Source organism: Enhydra lutris, unplaced genomic scaffold, assembly GCF_002288905.1.
Source record: "Enhydra lutris kenyoni isolate GAN:26980312 unplaced genomic scaffold, ASM228890v2 scaffoldscaffold7, whole genome shotgun sequence".
NCBI lineage: Eukaryota > Metazoa > Chordata > Mammalia > Carnivora > Mustelidae > Enhydra > Enhydra lutris.
The window spans coordinates 35,850,129-35,856,665 of record NW_019154091.1 but is presented as its reverse complement, the minus strand read 5'-3'; the positions used below and the strand labels follow the sequence as shown (position 1 = coordinate 35,856,665).

At 37.8% G+C, this 6,537-nt stretch overlaps 1 protein-coding gene across 1 annotated transcript in view; it reads right to left on the bottom strand.

Moving 5' to 3' along the window:
- The window catches only part of LOC111142053 (ribosomal modification protein rimK like family member B), a 158,493-nt gene that overhangs the window by 42,032 nt on the left and 109,924 nt on the right, over window positions 1–6,537 (bottom strand). The gene's annotated exons all lie outside the window — the stretch shown is intronic.

The following is a 6,537-nucleotide window of genomic DNA, read 5'->3' as shown; positions in this document are numbered from 1 at the left end:
AAAAAAAAAAAAAATTAACTTGGGGCACCTGGGTGGCTCAGTGGGTTAAGCCTGTGCCTTCGGCTCAGGTCATGATCCCAGGGTCCTGGGATGGAGCCCTGCATTGAGGTCTCTGCTCAGCAGGGAGCCTACTTCCCCCTCCCTCTCTGTCTGCTGCTGTGCCTACTTGTGGTCTCTCTCTCTCTGTCAAATAAATAAGTAAAATATTTTAAAAAATAAAATCTTTAAAAATAATAATAATAATAAATCTTTAAAAATAAAGAATGCTAGAAGGCAACACAAAAGCATAAAAAAAATAAAGCTCTTGGGTAAAGGTAAATATATAAATACATAAAGAATCCTAAAATACTCTAATGGTAGTGCATAAATCAGTGTTATTGCTGGTATAGCATTTAAAATTAAAAGCATACAGGGTCACCTGGCTGACTCAGTAGGAACAGCATTCAACTCTTGATCTTGGGGTCCTGAGTTCAAGCCCCATATTGGCCTAGAGCTTATTTTTAAAAATTTAAAAAGTTAGGGGCACCTGGGTGGCTCAGTGGGTTAAAGCCTCTGCCTTCGGCTCAGGTCATGATCCCAGGGTCCTGGGATCGAGCCCCGCATCAGACTCTCTGTTCAGCAGGGAGCCTGCTTCCTCCTCTCTCTCTCTGCCTGCCTCTCTGCCTACTTGTAATCTCTGTCTGTAAAATAAAATAAATAAAATCTTTAAAAAAAAAAATTTAAAAAGTTAAAAGCACACAAAATAACTATGCCTATAAAACTGTCAATGAATACAAAATATAAGATATAATTTGTGACATTATTAACACAATATAAGGGGAAATTCATAGGGGTAGAGTTTATATATGAATAAATTTATCACCTAAAATAAATTAAAACCATACAATGTATTTATTATGTAATCTTCACAATAATGATGAATAAAATACCTATAGAAGATACATACAGGTAAATAAGGAACTAAAGCATGCCACTACAACAAATTAACAAAACACAGGAAGGTAACAAGAGAGGAAAAGAGACAAAATAGGTATAAGACATACAGAAAATGATAAAATGTCTTGCTTTTTCAGTAATCACATTAAAAGTAAATATAAAAGGGGTGCCTGGGTGGCTCAGTCAGTTAAGCATTCATCTCTTGGTTTCAGCTTAGGTTGTAGTCTCACAGGTTGTGAGATTGAGCCGTGTCCCTCTTAGTCTCACAGGTTGTGAGATTGAGCCATGTCCCTCTCTACACTCAGTGAGGAGTTGGCTAGAGAGTCTTTCCCTCTGCCCCTCCCCACATCTGTCTTTAAACAAAAACAAACAAAAGATAGAGGGAAGAAATACCTGGGTGGGGCCTGGATGGCTCAGTTGGTTAAGTATCTTTCTGTGGACCCTGGGATTGAGTCCCACATCCAGCTCCCCGCTTGTCAGGAAGTCTCCCTCTCCCTCTCCCTTCTCCCTCTGCCTGCTTCTCAGCCTATTTGTACTCTCTACCTCTCTGTCAAATAAATAAATAAAATCTTAAAAAAGAAAAAAACAATGCCCACCTATATGCTATCAACAAGAGACTCACTTGAGATGTAAGGACACTCAAAGGCTGAAAGTGAAAGGCCGAGAAAAGATACTCCAAGCAAATGGTTACCAAAAGAGAGAAGTGTTCCTACTTATGAAACAAAATGGGCTGTAAGAGAAAAATTGTCAAGAGATAATCATCATTATTATGATAAGTCAATTCACCAGGAACTTATAACAATTATAAATATGCAGGCACCCAATACAGCACCCACATGTATGAAACAAACCGTGAGAGACCAAAGAGAGAAATGGACACTAACAATAATTGAAAAATCCAAATACCCTACACTTTTAATAATGGATCAAGCAAACAAACAGAAAATTTAATAAGGAAACAAAGTAACTGGAAGAAGCATTACATATCAAATGGACCTAACATATAAAAAATACTCCTAACAACACAATTCTCATTCTTCAAGGGGAAATGGTATTTTCTCCAGGATACATCACATCTTTAGCCACAAAATAAATCTCAACAAAGTTAAGAATACTGATATCATACCAAGTATCTTTTCTTTTTTCAATGGAATGAAACTAGAAACGAATTAACAAAAGGAAACTACAAATATCTGGAAATTAAGTAACACACTTTTTTTTTGAGGGGAATGAAGAGGGGCAGAGGAGAGGAAGAGAATCTTAAGCAGGCTCCATGCCCCGCGCTGAGCCCGATGCAGTGCTTGATCTCTTAACCCTAAGGATCAGGACCTGAGCTGAAACCAAGAGTTGGATGCTTAACAAACTAAGCTACCCAGAAGCCCCTAAAAATAACACTCACTTAAAACAAATGAGACAAAAGAAGTCACAAGGGAAATGAGAAAATATCTTAAAACAAAAGCAAAACACAGCACACCAAAACTTATGGTATGTGGTAAAAGCAGTGTTAAGAGGAAAGTGTACTGCTATAAACATGCACATTAAAAAAAATGCACATTAGGGCGCCTGGGTGGCTCAGTGGGTTTGGGTTAAGCCTCTGCCTTCAGGTCAGGTCATGATCCCAGGGTTCTGGGATCGAGCCCGACATCAGGCTCTCTGCTCAGCATGGAGCCCGCTTCTCCCTCTCTGCCTGCCTCTCTATCTACTTCTGCCTACTTGTGATTTCTCTGTTAAATAAATAAATAATCTTTTTAAAAAACGTACATTAAGAAGAAAAATCTCAAATCAACAACCTAACCTTACACCATAAACAAGCAGAAAAAGAACTAAACCCACCATGAACAGAAAAGGAAAAATACAGATTAGAACACACATCACTGAAATAAAAAAACAGAAAAAAATCAACACTAACTTTTGGAAAGACCAACAAATTGACAAACCTTTAGCTAGATTAAGAAAAAAGAGAGGCCTTTAGTAACAAGGCCCCTCATGTCCCCTCTGCCACCATAGTAGCATGCAGGAAATGGGTACAGACTTCCTTGGGTGTGGCCCAGAATGGAATGAAACCAAAAAATGTCAGGGTCTCAACACGTAAAGGAAGTCCCCTATACCCCGGAGAGAGCGAGACTGGCAAATGGACAAACTAGACTCATGGCTGGGGTCACTGGGCCACGGTTCATGGCCACAGCCACGCCATACCCCAGGGGTATCCAAATGTGTACTCGTGGGGCCTGGCCCCCTGGCCAAAACCAAGCCAGGTCCGTTCCCACGTCATCAGACCTCTCTTCCCCCTGTTCCCAAAGGCACTTCTGTCCACCCCCCCCCCGCTCCCTCCTGCGTTTCTGAGTTCTGTTCACTCAGAATTGTAAATGTTTAGTTATGACCATGACATATGTTTGGGTCAGTGTTTCTTTCCAATGCATACTAATATATTATGGTTATTATATATGAATATATTTAATGACATGGAAAAAGTTGTGGATTTTGTTTTTTGTTTTTTTGGTTAGAGTTGTAATGGACCCAGATGGAACCTGTAATGTGGGCCCCACAGGACAGAACTAAGTTCAGATATCATTTAAATAAACTCTTGTACACTGAAAAAAAAAAAAAATGAAAGGAGGTATTAACAATGGACGTCACTGAAATAAATGAGATTTATAAGAAACAACTATGAAAAATTATGCCAATAAATTGGATAACCAAGAAAAAATGGATAAATTCCTGCCAGCATACAACCTAGTAAGACTGAATCATTAAAAAATTTAAAAAATCAGAACAGACATATTGAACCAGTAATCCAAAATCGCCAAAACAAGGAAAAACATAGCACCAAAAGTTTTCACTGGTGAATTCTACCAAACATTTAAAGAACAAGTAACACCAACGCACCTTAACCACTCTCAAACATATGTTGTCATTCTTCTTAGGTATATATGTAGGAGTGGGATGGATCCTATGGTAGTTCTACGTTTAACCTTTGGAGGAACTGCCAAACTTTTGCCCAAAGGGCCTACATTATTTTATATTCCCCTTAGCAATGTAGGAGGGCTCCAATTTCTCTATATCCTTGCCAATACATGTTATGCAGCCTTTGGTTTTCCAACCTTTAAAACATAATAACACCTCTCCCTCTGCCTGTTGCTCCCCTTGCTTGTGCTGTCGAATGAATAAATAAAGTCTTTTAAAAAATAAATAAATAAAACGCAGAAGCATATACCCTAACTCTGTGGAAGTGGTGTTTAGTGAGCTATGTACCACACCGCCCTTTAAGCCTCTTCTCACACATACTTCAAGAGCATGGCTCCTAACACAATACAGTATCCAAATTTCTGACTCCAATCTCAACAACTGTACATGCACTTATGTTGAAAAGCTGTGAACTCTAAAAGCATGTGACAGATTCTGAATTTTGTTTTTTTATTCTAGAGATAAAATGTGTATTTATATGAGAGAGAAAGAAGGCACATGTTCATGAACAGGCGGAGGGGCAGAGGGAGAGAATCCTAAGCAGACTCCCCATTAGGCACAGAATACAAAGAGGCTGGATCCCAGGACCTGAGATCATGACCTGAGCTGAAATTAAGATGCAGATGCTTAACCAACTGAACCACCCAGGAGCCTTAGATTCGGGATTTTAATTTATTTGATCAGGAGTATCTGTCATAGGTGCAGTACAGGGCACGGGGGTGCAAATCCACTCCATTTATAATTTACCAAAGTTATAACAATTTTACACTTATTTGAATGATCACTTGATTAACGTTAATCTTAGCCTGTTTCATTTTGCACACCATACCAATTAACTAGCACATAATAAATACTTTCATTATATTTATGAAAGAATGAAAGAAACAGGCTCTATTCCAGATCTCCAGAATCTGAATAACTAAGTGCTAGACCTAGGTGTATACATTAAAAAAAGAAAGCATGACTGAAATAAAATACTGCGCATCTTTCCTGTAAAGGTAGTAACTACTTATACACTAAAGTGAAATAATCTAGAAACAGTTCAGTTCTAAAGAAGTTATTTCTATACAACAATAACTTTTGATCCTAAATTAGCATGAGGATCATTTATACTAAAATGGGGAACATTCTGTTTTTCTATTAAGTCTTTGATATAAATTAATTTACATATTAAAGATCAGCTGACAAAACGGTAACTGCTGAAAGGTACTGAGAATGAATTAAATGTCAAGAGGGCAGAGTAAAGAGTAACTGCTAAGAGATTCTACCTACTTAAACCACAGTACCATGTTATCAGGTAAGATTCTAGATCCATTAACTAGTGTGTGAATGAAACTACCCTCATAGCAGATTTACATACTGAATAATATTAATTCTTACAATAACCATCTCTCTCCACTTTACTGATGAGAAAATTAAAACACATGGTCTCATTATGATTCTAGACACAAAGCGAGTAATGTAGAATCTATTTTAAGTGTTTGTCTTATACCCTAATACTATCAGTGAACTATGAAGGATTTTCTGAAAGTTAATTAAAAATGCCATGTATATGCGACCATATAATGCTCCTTAACAGAAATGACCAACTTAGCTATAACAAGTCTTAACTTTTGGGCGCCTGGGTGGCTCAGTGGGTTAAGCCTCGGCTCAGGTCATGATTTCAGGGTCCTGAGATCGAGCCCCGCATTGGGCTCTCTGCTCAGTGGTCAGCCTGCTTCCCCCTTTCTCTCTGCCGGCCTTTCTGCATACTTGTGATCTCTCTGTCAAATAAATAAATAAAATCTTAAAAACAAAAGTCTTAACTTTCTAAAGATGTAAAGACTCCTAAGTCAGTTCTAAAGAATTTCTGTATTTCTAAGAGATCTTCCCCTTATAACCCAAAACCAAACATGAAATACTGAAAATACCAGACTTCTCACCAACTGAGTCAAATCATTAGGACATTTCTATCCAGCAAAAAGAATAAAATTATATTAGCATTTTATACTATATGTATAAAATATTTTATGAAGAAAAAAGAAAGAATCACATGTGGAATTCTTTTTTTACAGGTTTTTTTTTTTAAGATTTTACTTATTTATTTGAGAGACAGAGATCACAAGCAGGCAGAGAAGCAGGCAGAGAGAGAGAGAGGAAGCAGGCTTCCTGCTGAGCAGAGAGCCCAATGCGGGCCTTGATCCCAGGACCATGGGATCATGACCCGAGCTGAAGGCAGAGGCTTTAACCCACTGAGCCACTCAGGCGCCCCTCACATGTGGAATCTGATGCATTTACTAAAAGGACCCCCATGAGGTAAATTCTCTTATGAGCACTTTATAAACAATGTCTTTTAAAATTAGAAGACAGCAATAATGGGAAAAAAATTAGTAGATCATCTTTAATTTCTCTCCCAACTATTTCCCACATAATAAAGCAAGTACTTTTAAGTACTACTGTTTCCATTTCTTCCATAACATGTAGTAGATTTGGGGGTGCCATAATACTGGATGTCTCAGTCGGTTAAGAGGCTTGTGTTCTCTTAAAAAAAAAAAAAAATGCTAGATTTTAAGATTAGATGATACTTCATAATGATAAGGCTAGTAAAAATTCCTTCCTCCAAACTATTCCTAAAAATGTGGATTCAAAATATTTTAA